Source organism: Mustela lutreola, chromosome 2 (genome assembly GCF_030435805.1).
Source record: "Mustela lutreola isolate mMusLut2 chromosome 2, mMusLut2.pri, whole genome shotgun sequence".
Taxonomy (NCBI): Eukaryota; Metazoa; Chordata; class Mammalia; order Carnivora; family Mustelidae; genus Mustela; species Mustela lutreola.
This window is the reverse complement of record NC_081291.1, coordinates 145,174,476-145,190,235: the sequence shown is the minus strand read 5'-3', so window position 1 is coordinate 145,190,235 and position 15,760 is coordinate 145,174,476. Positions and strand designations below refer to the sequence as shown.

General features: G+C 39.6%; 1 non-coding gene across 1 annotated transcript; it reads right to left on the bottom strand.

The window, feature by feature from the left end:
• Positions 1-15,335: 15,335 nt before the first annotated feature.
• On the bottom strand, positions 15,336-15,468 carry LOC131826260 (small nucleolar RNA SNORA8). Its single transcript, XR_009351509.1, has one exon. It is a non-coding gene; the product is annotated as a small nucleolar RNA SNORA8 (small nucleolar RNA).
• Positions 15,469-15,760: the final 292 nt, after the last annotated feature.

Sequence of the window (15,760 nt, the reverse complement as noted above, 5' to 3'; positions counted from 1 at the left end):
AATCTAGTAAATTAAAAACAATTTAATCTAGTAAATTACTTGCTCAAGTAATTGAGCAAGTAATTTACTGCCCTAGAAGTAACAGCTAGATGGCCTTCACTGTCTTGGTTTTCACTTGTTTGATTCGTGAATAATATCTGGCTCTGAACGACAATTTGAAGCTATCAGATTCACTCCTGCCGACATCCCAGAAAACTGGGTTTTGAATCCTCCTCTATTTTCATAGTTAACATTCACTCTCTTGATCCAACTTCTTCCCAGTCCTCCCTGATTTCATCTCAAAACTAATTTCCTGTTTACTTCCCTAAGCGTCTCCAGACCTGATGCTCAGCCCCAGTGCGACTTCCCTTTCCTCCTTAACTATTACTTGTGCTTCCACTGTTCCTGGTAAACATTCCTCCTATCCCCTTCCTTGACACAACCCATAGTGGGCAAGGTTTACCTGAGATAAATGTGCCCCTGGCATTGGGACTGAAATATCAGGTTGTCTATCCCGTGGTTTCAGATTTGCCTTCTCAAAATTCAATTCCAGGAAAGACAGAGGAGTTTCACAGTAATTTCTTGGTATTCTCCAGTAACAAGAATCATCTGCCATGCTCTACATGAGAGCTGGATATGCAGCATATTATTTTGGGTCTAGCACAATCCCTGGACACAAGAGTTACTCAAAAGTTTGTAAAACTGCATTAAACTTCATACTTTCTCATCAGAATCTAACATAAAGTCAATTTCTTATGCTTTCTCAAAAACGATTTGCTGTTTTTACAAGATTATACATGTGTGTGTGTGTATACACACACATAAATTAGCTCGAAGCTATTTTTCAATTTGAACAAGTATCATGAAAGTGTCAAACAGAAAATTAAGCAGTAAATAAACAGGGTTTTATAGGCGCATACTGAGAGAAGTATAGGAATTTTCTATTTAACGAAAGAAAAAATAAAATAAAAAGGCCTCATAATGTAGGTAACAATATCCTCAAGCTATTTACTTTTAAACTTGTTCCCAATAGTCAGTTAAAGCAAAAAGGAGAGGAAAAAGCAGGAGTGTTTATCTAAAGATGTCACCGTGAAGTATTACATCATAATTTTAAGATGATAAATACATAGTAAAACTCTTTAAAACATCTTTAAACACACAAAACCAAGGACACATTGCTGATACAAATCATTCTTGATGGACTCAGGCAACCAACCCTCAGTGCTCTGACGTCCTAATTAAAACTTGTATATAAACCCACCTTTCTATGTGCTAGACCCAGAATCTCCTAAAGGGATTTGCTTTTCTGTAGACCACAATACTCATGTCATTTTCCTCTATCCTTTTTCTCTATCCCTAGACCAGAGGTAAGATTATTTTCTCCCCAGTTGTTACTTTTCCATTAGTATAGATGACATACAAATGACATACAGATGATGTACAAATGGTTCATTTCAGGATTCTCAGCCTCCTAGAATCTAACGCTTGCCAACTATTCAGCACGTTGTAGAATAAAATATATAAAGAGAAACATGTATATAAAGTATATATGTATATAAAGTATATTGTATATACATATACATATATATTGTATATACATATGTATATATGTATATAAAGTATATTGGTTAATACTATTTTGGTTGTGAGAGAAATTAATTCAATGTAGCAGATGCAAAGGAAAAAAAATGAGTAGGGCAGGGAGTAGAGTGGAAAACTGATTTCCTCAGTGGACTGGGTAGGTCAGGAGTATTTTTCCTGACAGAGGCAGGTCAGCCTTATACAATGACTTCATCTAAAAAAAAAAAAAAAAAAAAAAAAAATCAGTCTTGTCTGTAATGTTTCTCTCCACTCCTGAGTTTTGCGTCTCTCTACTGTACTGGCTTCATTCTCTCCTACTACAGACGACCTCCTCCTTGCAGTAAGGGAAGAAGCATGGCTACAGACAACTCTAGGTTTATATAATTCAGCCAATGAACCCAGAGGAAAGAGAGATCTTCTGTTCTTCTCAGTGTCCTAGAATATAAAATTCTAGGGCAGTAAGATGGAATCCAGCAGCCAGCGACTGGCACACCAGACATGTGTGGAGTGGGGGAGCATTAGTTTACCAAAAGAAGGGCAGATGCCATGATCCAAAGTGGGTAAGAAATATTGGCCAGATAAAAACAGATATCCTGATTATCAGTGTGGCAAATGCTCTTGGTGTCCACCCCATACCCTCTTGGCATGCCTCTGTGTTCCCCTGTAGCTATGACAGATGGTTTCTGGCACACTGCCAGCCCCCCAAATCAAATTCCTGACTCTCCCTCATTCTTCTCCCCAAGGGCTTTCTCCACACTGTGGTAGCTTGCATCACTGCAGAGAAGCACAATAGAAAGAAGTACTGGCAAGTTAACCTCTCAGCATGCAGTCAAGCCTTTATCTGGTGGAGAATGGGGTATGGAAGATTAAGTCCTAGCTTTCCTGTTGTCCCAGGAAACAATTCTGAGTCCTGTTCTACAGGGTTTCTCAGAATGCCCCCACTGAGACAGAACTTCTGCTGTCTACAATGATATGTGGCTTATGAACACACCTTTTCTTGCTTCTTCTCCTCTTTCTGGCTCACTTTCCTACTCTATTGCTTGACTGCCTAAGTTCACATCCCAAATACACCATGTCTTTCCAAGTCCTTACGTCAAAGTCAGCTTTCAGGGAATCTATAGGTAGACAACCAGATTATCCACTCAGTTTGCCAAACAATAACTGTACTAGATCCTAGGAATATAAGACTAAATTAGATAAGAATTGTCTTTCTGGGAGAGGATAGCAAAGAAATTTATCCTCTAACTACAATTGTCAACGTATTATTCTCATGTGCATTCTTGGTGCCATTAAAATAAAGAAAATAATTACATAGCTTTGTCTCACTTATTGGTATAGACATTGGCTATAAAGGAAATTTATTTTTAAGTATTCAATTAATTAATATATTTATATGCATTTATGTTTTCCTTTGCCCTAGCCATTATAAAATTAAAGTTCAGGTCCTACTCAAAAATTTAGTCCCCAATTCTAAGAAAAAATCAAATTTAAAAGTGCTATAAATGGACTCAGCCCCAGGCTATTTCTTAGCCTATCTTCATCCTGTCATCAAACTTGTTGCCATCTGCAGGTTCAACTTTCACTTTAAATTTTGGAATCAATCCTAATCTTCAATAAAAGACATTTAAATAGTTTTTGCCCCATCCTTTGGGATTCAACAGCTGGTCACCTCTAGCTTCAAGTCACCCAAATCATAAGACTTTGGTCTTCTTTCTGAAAATTGGTGCTCAGCATGAATCATCTCCTAACAACTGGGTTTCTTTACTCCCGGTCAGCATCTAATGTATCAGATATCAACCACAAGTGAAAGAACCCAGGTAACTGCAACAATAAAGGAGTGCCTTGGTCCAAGCAACTAAAAGGTACTAGGGTAATGCTGTCTTCAGACATCAAACGATTCAAGGTTTACCGTATGCTGAGGGTTTTGGATTCATTTCCCTGCCAATTTCCAGCTCTGCCCATCTGCTTCTATCAACTCCTCCTTCAATACAGCTCCCCACATGATACTAGAACTGGCAGCAACAGTGCCAGAGCAGATCTGCATTCTAGCATTCTTTGTAGAATTTCACTATGATTGATACAGTTCATGTCATGGATAATATGCCTCTTGGCTTAAACTATTCAGGGCTCACCCCAGGACCAGGGTGGGGTCAATTCCATGCTTACCATCTGGCTGGTTTCCCAAAGGAACACTGTGGTAGGAAAAAAGAAAATGGAAGCTGGGCCCTGCGTTGATGACACTAGAATGCCACTGAAGAACCTTTCATGTTCCTTCCAAATGAGACAGGATTCAGAATAGGTTTAAATAATTTGTACATGGCTCATCTCTTTAAGTTCACACTCCTAAAGTGTTTGAGAGCAGCTTGTTCTTTTTTCATCTTAAGCATCTCATCTGTAGATTCCTTTCTAATAGTAAGCTGCTTTAAAAAATCCTTTCACCCTCTTTTAAATGGTTCAAAAACAAATTTTACCCTATGTCACAGCTGTTTTATTACAAACTGCTAATTAGCCAAAGCCAAAATTACTAACATTTTATTGTACCAGAAACTAACTCTGTAAGTGGCTAAAGCAAGTAAGGTGGTTTACCAGTCCCAAAGATGGTTTCTCCCCTTCAAGGAAAGTATTCCTTTCTAAAATGTCACTCTCTTAGATCTTTTACCAAAAGAAAGAAAAATAAACAGAATTTAAAATAATATACTATAGTAACTGACTTAAAATAATGTGATCCTTCCATTTCAGATCCTCTGCCCTGTGCACATTAGTGACTGATAAAATGGTAACTAAACAAATTTAGCATGTTTTTGATCACCCATTTATTCAGGTTTCATTTTAATGGGGTATACCAGTGTCTAGAACAAAATGTTGTCTTTCATAAAGAACAAAAAAGAAAACAGAATTTCAGATTTCAAAAAGAACTTAAAAATTTTCAAATGCAACCATCTATCTAAACTACTTTCAAGGGTATTTCCAGAGTATTTAATTATTTCACTGCTGAAGTATGCATATAAAAGTTCTTTATTATCTCCAGAGGACAAAAATCTGTGTTTCTTACTAAAGAAAAGGCAATTTTACCACCGTATTTTCCAAATCTGAGAAGCACATAAGAAAATATGTCAATCCCCTTTAATATTGGCTGAATAAGTACTCTTATTATTTTGAAATAATTTTTCCTGTCAGATGATGTGGTTATTTTCTAAGGAAATAAAATATTTCACTATTTGACAATCTTTTTCTGGTTGCCCATTTTTACTACTAAGTGGAAATATTGGTGCATTTATTTTTTTTCATAGCATGAAGCTGAATAAGGTATAGAATTACTATATGTTTCTGTAAATTTCAGTATTTACTTTAACCACTTTAAACAACATAGAAAAATATGATAGAGCAAATATTGAAAAGAAACAAAACATATGTCTGACCTTCTTAGGTTTGGTTTTGTTTTAATTACTGTTTAGCTTAGAGCTAGGTTACCTTCTCCAAGACTTTTTGGATATAGGTTCCCTCCTGAATTAGTTACCTTACTTCTGCTCTCTCATGGTATCTTGGACACATCTCCATCATTGAATTTATCACACTGTATTATAATTATATGCTCATGTGTCTGTCTCCCATCTAGATTGTAAGGGAAGGATCATTTTACTGATATCTGAGCCTGTAAGGCACTATTAATACTGAGTATATAGATATAAATAAGATATGGCATCTGTATTATGGGAAATCACAGCTTTATAAACTGGCCTCTTGCCCTCCCAGTCCTCAAAAGATGGCAAATAAACAACTATGGCTTTCGAGAGGCCTTTAGATATGTTTTCTTTGACTCACATAATAGAAAAATTTGAACCAACTTTAAAATGTGGGTGATTTCATACAAATCTCAGGATTTCAGTTACTCTTCAAATATCAGAAAACAGGGTAGAATTTGGCCTGATGTCTCATATGGCATTTTCAACTGCTGCTGATCAATAGTTATTCTTTTTTTTTTTTTTTTAATACTTCACTTATTCATTTGACAGACAGAGATCACAAGCAGGCAGAGAAGTAGGCAGAGAGAGGAGGAAGCAGGCTCCCCGCTGAGCAGAGAGCCCCATGCGGAGCTGGATCCCAGGACCCTGGGATCACGACCCGAGCCAAAAGGCAGAGGCTTTAACCCACTGAGCCAACCAGGTGCCCCTATAGTTATTCTTTTACAGGGCATACAGTCTCCTGTTTCCCTCAATCCCTATTGCTCCCTATTATTCCCTGATGTCCAGACTGAGAATCAGTAGCCATTAATACTTGCACTGAAACTCTTTTGGGTGCAGAAATATTTTTCCATACCAATGTGGTTCGTTTTTGCTATTGTTGTTGTTATTGTTGTCAATTTAACCAAAAAAGTAAAGAAAAAAAAAATAAAACCAAAGACAGAGCTAGAGGACTACCTGATTTTCAAAAATATACCAATTTTCTTTATTTACCTGCTCACTTGAAATATTTCAATAGCCTTTTGATTAACCCATTCAATACATTCAAATGTGTGCTCCTGGATCTAAGCAGTCTTCCCATCTCCACTTTCTCCCTCATTCTAACCCATTATATGTTCTCTTAGCATGCTATTACTCCCTTCTACAATCTTTAGTAGTAGTGGGAGAAGTAGTAACAACAACAATAATTAATATCTACTAATGCTAATGATAACTAGCTGTCCTGCCTTGTTCTATGTACTTTACTTACATTCACATTTAATTCTTATGTCAACCATGATAAGTCGGTAATATTATTACCACCTCTGCATGGACTCTGGCCAGTTCCACACAGACAGCACTCAATAGTGGCTGACTTTGTGCCTGTACCATGCACCTCTCCTCTGCCAGAGGCTTCCTTGTGGTTACGGACACTGTGGACTCCCTAAGGAACCATGTGGTGCAACTCAGAGGAGTACAGCATCAATGCCTGTCAGGCATATCTTTGACATTTAGGAACTAGGAGTCAGTGGATAAATTCCTCCCCATGGAAGTTAGAAAAATCATTGTTACTGAATATTAAGTGACATCCGCTCAATACCACATCCTCATTGTATCCTTCTCCTCTCCTATCTCTCTCTTTCCTCTCTCATGCCTGCCCAGCAGGGCTGCACTAATAAATAGTAATACTGTTGCATCTTCCCCAGGCTCTGCTTTCTCAGAAACCTAGACTGAGAGATACTTTCATACGTCCTCTTTCCTTTTTTAAAAAACTTAAGTTTATGATAATTGTCTTTCTCTGATTGACTTATTTCACTTAGCAAAAGAGCCTCTAGTTATCACATGATCTCATATCAATATCAATTATCACATGATCTCACTGATATGTGGAATTTTAAGACACAAGACAGAGGATCACAGGGGAAGAGAGGAAAAAAATGAAACAAGATGAAACCAGAGAGAGAGGCAAACCATACAAGACTCTTAATCATAGGAAACAAAGTAAGGGTTGCTGGAGTGGAGTGGGGTTGGATGGATGAGTAACTGCCTGATAGACATTGGGGAGAGTATGTGTTGTACTGAGCACTGTGTATTATATAAGACTGATGAATTACACACTGTACCCCTGAAACGAATAATACGTTATATGTTAATTAATTGACCCTAAATTCTAAATAAAAAACTTAAATTTATATTGTCTTCAAAATCCACCTCATCATTTTGTTCCCCCTCCCCACCCTCCCTCTTTCTCATCTTGGCTCTAATCAGCACATCAGTATCAACTTAATTTTCTCTCTGGTCCAGCTTCCTCCACATGGAGAGGGCCATGGTGTGTGAGAATTCCCGACAGAAATTTCCCACAGCTCCTACACACCCAGTGTGATTGCTTCTGTTCCTTAAAATTCCTTTTGAGAATTCTCAAAAGAGATCGCCAGATGACTTGACTTAGGATGGGACATTAGAAAGAGAGGGAAGGAAGGTCACAGAGCACTGGTATCAAGAGGAAACTTCATGGGGCAGGACTACACTATAAACAACGTCTGTAAGACTCAGCCCCAATGTTACTACCCACCTGAGCCTCCTTGATCCTGAAAGGCACCACGTGGTTGTGTGTGTGTGTGTGTGTGTGTGTGTGTGTGCTTAAGAGTATTTATTTATTTGACAGAGAGATCACAAGTAGGCAGAGAGGCAGGCAGAGAGAGAGGAGGAAGCAGGCTCCCCGCTGAGCAGTGAGCCCGAGATGCGGGGTTCGATCCTAGGACCCTGGGACCCTGGGGCCATGACCCCAGTCGAAGGCAGAGGCTTTAACCCACTGAGCCATCCAGGCGCCCCTACTATGTGGTTATTTAAAAAGCCCCATAGTAGTATGCCGGCGGTCCCCCTCGGATCTGTCTCGAGCTTCAATACTATTCCGGCGGAACAGACTCAGGGACGCGCCTTTTCGCAGCCTCCCACCACCCTCCAACCCCTCTTCCAGTCGCCGCCTTTGGAACCCTGTTCTCAGCCATCCTCGTCCTCGAGGACCAGCCAGCGCCGTCCTCTGAGCTGCGCTCCTCCCTGCCATCAAGCACCACCGCCTCCCAGATTCCCCACAGCGGCTGCGCGCAGGTGAGTCCCGACAACCGCCCGGTCAACACGCGACTGCGGCCTCCGCACCTACCTCTCCCTGGGCCGCCGTTTCTCTGCGAAGACGTAGCTCGCAGTGGCCGGGCAGCGGGGGCGGCGGAGGCCCCCCTCTTCCCGCAGGGCTGAGGGGCAGCCGGACGGCTGGGGGTCCCCGGAAGACGCAGAACCAGCGCGGGGCTGTGCCCTCTTCCAGGACGCACAGAAGCCCTCCCAGGGTCTGGGGACACCCCTGGATGCCAGGGAGCCGCCGTTGCTCTGGACAAGAGCCTGCAGCAGGCCCTTCCAGACCTGCACACCCTGAGGTCCACCCGCGCACACGCCCGCTCTGTGACTTCCTGGAGAGCCGCTTCCTGGAGGAGGAGGCGCAACTCCAAGGAGATGGCGACCACCTGACTACATGCGCAGGCTGCGGCCAGGTCCTGCTGGGCCAGTGTCTTCTCAGTGTCTCTTCACACCTTCATGCTCCCCCAAGAGCCTCCGCAGCCCAGCAGTTTTTGAGGGGCCCTCTAGCATCTCCCCCTTGGTGCCCACGCTTCTGCCCGAACCTCTCCTGTAGCCACTCTAACCACCCTGGAGGTGTCTGGACCCCTCCCACCCAAACCCTGGGCCAAGGGGAAACAATAAAGCTTCTTGCAGCAAAAACAGAGAGGGCGAGCCCCACAAGCCGTACATATCCAGCTCAAAGTGACAGCTCTGAGTTCTCCACATGCAAACCCTTATGAGCCTCAGTTCCATCACATGTGAGGTAGGTATAATAATGCCCTTCTTTGTGAGAGAAATGATTTTTTTAAACACCTAGCATGAAGTAAGTATTCAGTAAATGCCCTGAGACAAAAATTTCCCTTTAATAAATTTACACACATAATAAATCTCTATCACTCTGTGTCTTTGTCACTATTTTCTATTGTACCTCCCTTATTTGATCAAATATTCCCTAAGAGCAAGGAATGTCTTATTCCTCTTCTTAACTGTGTTAGCCCTGGTACACTCCAGCACATTCCAGTCAAAGAATAAACATTTGTTAATAGAGTAACTTCAACTGTGCTCAATAAAATGATCTGGTTTTTATTTGTGGATTTTTACCACTTTTTTGAAAATGATTAGTTCTTCCACAGATTCAGGCAGCTAAGCCTTTTCCCAACTGTTTTATGAGGAAAAACTTTTCCTTCCTCTCTCAAAAATGTACCAAATGCCTTTTGTGTAGCAAGCACTGTTGGAAGTACTAAGAATTGAAAAATGAATAAAACCATCTCTGCCCTCGAGGAGTTGAATATTAACTTGTTGATGTAGTTATTTAACTTTCAGATGTATATTTCTATATAGTTAATTCCACATGTTCCTCAGATGCCGAAAAAAATAAACATCCTTAAATTTGGCTTCTTCCCTATTCCATGTTGCCTTTGAATCCATGCCTATGATGCAAGTGGAAACTGTTCATGTGTATTTGATTACATGAAAATAGCTTATGTATTTCCTTCTATTAATTAGAGTGACTCTAAAATTTATAAACTATTTCCTTCTCCATCCCATTTGCCATATTCTCACAATATTAGTTATACATCTTTGATTTAATGTAGCACAAAAATATTTGAGAGATATAAATATGGGGCTTTAGTCACATTAATTTTCTAAGTTTTATGTATGAATCTTTTTTCTCAAAATTTTTTAAAGTTTTGTTTATATGAATATTTTAAAGAACTCCTAAGTAAAAATGAAAAAGTTTAGCTTTTCTCTCAAACTAAATGAAACAGATTATTCTGTTACAGCCTATTTCACTCTTTAAGGCTTAAACCATGTTTTCTTTGACTACTTCAGTGAAGCTACTGAAATTTAGCCAGTTTTGTGTAGTTGAAGGCACTGGATAAAGTAAAGAATCACACCCACTCAGAACACCCAAAACCAAATGAACAGAACCATTCCAGACATCTGGTCTGGACATCACTGACCTCTCTTGGGCCTCAGTCAACTGCAGAGTTTCCCAACATAGAAACACGTACCTGTAGAGCTGGACGAAGCAATTGAGATCAAGAAATCCAGGCCCTTGCTTTGCAAGTGAGGATAAAACTCTGGTGAGATAAATGTTGACACAAATGGAGTGACTTGCCCAAGTGTACATATAAATTACTGAGGGAACCTTGTAGAAGGACCACATATCTTTATAAAGATATGTGGTCCTTCTACATAGGAGGACTAACCTCTAAGGGCCAGCTCTCTTTGACTCCTTATTACTCCTTCCCCAGTGTAAAATACTGAAGTGAAAAATATATATATATATATCTTAGGGACTTAGTTCCACTCTTCCCTGAGTGCTTTCATGCACCCCACATTCAAGCAGGCCTGCTTTTCAGGTGCACAAAAAATTCACATTCTTTCCTTTCAACCATCAGAACCCCTTTCTTTTCCAGCCTTCCTAACCCCATTGGTCAAACCAATCCATCCTTCACTGTACATAATTGATTTAATCCTTTCTGGAGGGCTTGCTTATTGAAAGAGTTTTGTTAGCCCCAAAGAACAACTCTAATGATAGCACCAGAACAAGTTCAGGGTCAGGGCTTGGCAACAGCTTTAAAACTTCTGTAAAATTAATTTAGGTGGTGGCTGCTCCAGAATTTTTATGTAAGAGGCACTCGGAGGAGTGTTCTTGTTGGAAGGGGGTATTGTGGGGCTTTTGGTGAACCTGCATTTGCCTAGCAAACCCACTATTTTTACATGGATTTTCCAGGAAATTTATTTATTGTGGCTTTGGGAACAATGATGGAAATTCAGGCCAAGTCATCCCTTGAATACATCAACTGATTATAGCACTTTTCCAAACTGGTAGTATTTGGCATAGGAGATGACCTAAAATCTTGTCTCACTTTCTTGGAAATTCCTGCCTTCCCCATGCTGGTCACAGTTGTCTTAACCTTTCCTGAAGTAAAAAAAAAAACTGCAGAAGCCATGAGTACTGCCCTAAAAACGCTCTATGTACTTTTAAAAGCAGTTTTAACTGAAGTAGTGAATAGGGCCAGTTTATGAACTGGCTCAACCATTTTCCATTTTACAAATTGATTAGAAAAACAGCAATCAATATCATAACTTACACATATTTTGCACACTGTAAAAGAAGGGAGTGAAAGATACTGCTTAATGTATCAGACTGGAGATTTGATGCCAGCTCAGGGTTCTGCCCAAATTCATCCTGACATATGGCCTATCGTAGCAGGTAAATAAGAGAAGATATTGTGTGGCAGTCGATCAATCCATACTTTGGAGTAGGAGATTATCCACCTCAAAACAGCCAAACAGACAAAAAACATTTGTCAGTAGCTGTCACCAGGCCTCAGATTCCTGGAGCAAATTATAAATTCTTTGAAGTCTGCACTGAATCTTAATCATATCATCTTTTTCTCTCTGCCTCCCACCCAAATCCAAGCAAGCGTTTAATAAATGATTCCTAAGTGGAAAAATCAAATAGAATTCTGAACTTAGTTTATTATCAACTTTTCCAAAAACATATAGCAGATAAGCTGCTTCTCTAAGCCGTATTTCACTTGGCCCAGGTATTATAAAAGACTATACTTCCCATTTAAATATATGCTCCATTTGCCTCTTATGATTACATAATTTTTAGATCATTTTCTGTACTATTTTTTCACAAAAAGAATAAAAAAATGTTAGAAAAAAGGAAAATTTTGATAAAGAAGGAAAATGCTTACATGTATGTTTTAGGAAAAATAGGCCACTTGTGGTTTTACTTTTAAGCTTTTTCATAGGTCATAAGTTCCTTAAGACAAATGTACATTTTTCCATATTTTATTAAAATGCATTATACATTTTAGATATCCAGCAATTTAAAATAGTACAATTTAAAATAATAAGCCTTCCGTGAGCTTCATTGCCCAGTAGCACTCTGAATAGTTTTGTACAAACAACTCATCACCATAGTTGTAAACTTGATTTGATGGGTATACAGCAATATTTCACCTCCCCAACCTCTAGTGCAGAACATAATTTTGTACTCACAGCTTTTTTTCTAGAAAAAAAAGGCTAGTGCTTGTCTACTTTTACTATGCTACCCTTCCCCCACTTCAAGATGTCACTCTGGCTTCTATTTCCCCCTTAATTCTGAAATCTTTTTCAAAAAATTTCTCATCCCATCTCTTAATCCCATCTCATTACCACTAGGACTACCTTGCGTCCTTCCTGCTGGTCTAACAACTGGCACAGAGAGATACAATGGCTGATGATTTTCTACCTACCAGAGTAGGAAGTATAGTGATCATCTTCACCACCCCCCTTAAGGCCATGATCACTGATAATCATTCTCTTGTGCACCCAGAAACAAGTAGGCTTTTCCCAAAATTCACTGAACTTCTCATTGCAGAACTTAATGACTAGAAGCCTTCGCTCCAGGGTCAGATCGTTGGGTTCAAATTCTTGATTATCGCTTAGTCATCTATGACCTTGGGCAAATCAGCGTCTTTAGGCCTTTGTTTCTCACTGGTCACATGGGGATAATGCTAAAAATAATTTTGAGGCCAAGGGGTTTTGAAGATTAAATGAGATCATGTACATAAAGCATTTAGAATATTGTACACAAAATAAGCTACTAAACCTATGTATTATTGTGACAAACTCTGTATGAGAATTACAGATTAACAAGATTTACAAATGGAAGAAACTGGAAAATCATACAGTCCAGGGCTAAAAATATCCAAATGCCAACAGGGTCTGGACAGGTGATCTGATTGATACGACTGAAGCAAATGTACATGATGGGAGGGTTGGGGAGGCAAGATCTGGGTGATCTTGCTGGAGGGACGGCTGCTACTGGGTGAAGTACATTGCTGTCATATGAGATCAGACTAGTCTTACCAGTGCTTCTAGTTTTTCAAGAAAAGCCAGTAATACAGATTTTTATTGTATTGTAATCTCATTGTTCAGATGTTAACGGTTAATTCAAATTTTTAGAAAATTCTTTATTGGTTTCTTTTTTTAAAAAATACAATAAAAGATGGTAGCTTCTAATTTAGAGCCTCTAATCCAATCTAATTACATGTCATTTGAAAAATGGAAAAAAAAACAGGATTAAGAAGAAAAATGTCACACACTTAGTTGTGTGTCATCGGTACACACAACTAATTGAATAGCAAAACTCTAACAAAGCTCCAGAAGATTCTGACATCCTTCCGCATGATGCTTTACCTTCCTTATATCTACTTCTAATCTGTCACTAAACACTGTTATTCTATACTTTCCAGTCCATTTTCATGGCCATCAATGCTTTCTGGGCCCCTCAAAATCTCCTCACTAAAGTGTCTCCTAATCTGATACACACTGCCTGTTTGCTAAAATCACACTGACCTTCTTACTATTTGATCACATCCCTGCCCTAAGTCCTTCAAAAGTCTTTGTCACCCACTGCATTAGAGCCAAGTGCACGGGCCTGTAATTCACTCATCCAGCCTCAGACTGACTGCCTTTTGCTAGCCTGCTTCCTGGTTCCTCCATGAACAATCTGTGTTGCCTTAGGTGGATTAGTCACTTTACATCAGGATTTCTCTAACTAAGCTCAAAAATGATAGCAAAGTATAATGATAGCACTAGCCTCACAACGTTGTTGTAGATATTAAATGAGTTAGCCCCCCTAAAGTACTTCGTATAGAGCAAGCACTCTTAAATGCTGATTGTTGACGCATGTACCTTCATGTATCTCTGCTACCAGATTCTAAGTGTCTCCAGAGCAGAATCTTTGTCTATTTGGCTCTTCCCACCCAAATATGAAGCAGAATCTATGTCTAATGTGTTCTTCCCACCCAAATAGTAAGCGCATACTATGTACTCATCAAATATTTTTTCACAGAGAGAATGAATACAGAAGTAAATGAAGAATCTGTACAATCAGATAAACATGTCCGTGTACCAGAAACGAAGCAGAAATGAAAAGCAGTGGGTGTATTTAAGGTCCGCTTGACTCCAGGGACAGAAGCAGGCAATGATTGTGGGAAATTTGTCTTCTGCCAGGTAATGGTGACTTAAAAAGTTTCACTTAAGTGATGAGCCAGGCTCTCTGCTTGAATGAAGGCCATGGATGTGGCCCCTTTGCTTGTAAAAGGAGGCTTAAGAAAGTTGTCTTGCTGCCTAAGATTACAGCTTACCTGGACCAGGGTGATGAGAGAATAGAGGCACGGCCTTATGGCTGGGAACAGAACCAAGCCACTGGCTCTTTCTGTGGCTGGACCTTCAGTGTTTGTCAGAGCACTAAGGAGGAGTAGTCCTACATCACCATCACAAAACCGAGCTCTGGATCTTGGGCACTGGGAAGCCATTGGAGGTTTGAAACAGAAGCATGCCATCATCTGATCCATATCTAAAGACTTTTTCATTGTCTTTTGTTTTCAGAAGTTTAATTATGATGTGTCTTGGAGTACGTTTCTTTGCATTTATCGTATTTATGTTTGATTCACCTTCTTGAGTCATTTTGACATCGTTCGCCAACTGTGGAAAGTTTTCAGCCATTATTTCTTTAGATACTTTTCAGTCTCTCTCTCTCTCTCTCTCTCTCTCTCTCTCCTCTCATTTTGGGACCCCAATAATATAAATATTAGTCTTTTTTATTTTTTTTAATTTAAAGCCAATAAATTTTTATTTAAGGAGTTTTTATATGTGATTACTTCCACTGCCAGTCACTGCTCATCACCATAGTTGCTCCAAAGTTAGAATCATAATCTTCAAAACAGCCCTTTTAAAAAGAACTTGATCAATTCACAGTTGTCACTGTCACTCCAGAGTTCTTTCAGCTGGGTTTCTTGCATCTCCATTTGAATACGGACATACTTTAAGAACTCCCCACCTGTAATCTTTGGGATCCAATGTCTTTACTTCAGGGCCCTGTTTAGGGTCTGAGTGTGGATCTGTCTGGTTCTCAATTTCAAACACCCTAGAAAAGGAGAAGCATTACTTCCTCTTGAAAATTATCTCAAGCTGAGCAGTATGAAAAACCGTTAAGATACTGTTTCAGGGACGCCTGGGTGGCTCAGTTGGTTAAGCGGCTGCCTTCGGCTCAGGTCATGATCCCAGTGTCCTGGGATCGAGTCCCACATCGGGCTCCTTGCTTGGCAGGGAGCCTGCTTCTCCCTCTGTCTCTGCCTGCCACTCTGTCTGCCTGTGCTTGCTCTCGCTTCTCTCTCTATGACAAATAAATAAATAAATTCTTTTAAAAAAAAATACTGCTTCAATAAAAATACCAGGTTTAACATGCACGAAGCCAAGAAAACCAACGATGCCAGATACTGAGTTTCTATTGCACTGTCTTTTGAACACCCAGCAGGAATGAGCTGCTGAGTATAAATATTAGTCTTTTGTTATTCTCCCACAGGTCTCTGAGACTCTGCTCATTGTGGGGTTTTTTGGTTTTTTTTTTTTCAGTCTATCTTCTTTCTGATATTCAAATTGGGTAAGTTCTGTTAGCTGTCCTCAATTTCACTGATTTTATCCTCTGCCGTCTCCAATTTACTATGGAGCCCATCTACAGAGTTTTTCTGACTTATTATATTTTCCCATTGATAATTTCCATCTGGTTCTTTTTTTAGGACTTTTTTTGCTGATATTTTCCATTTTTCATTTGTTTCAAGAGAATTTGGGATTGTTTA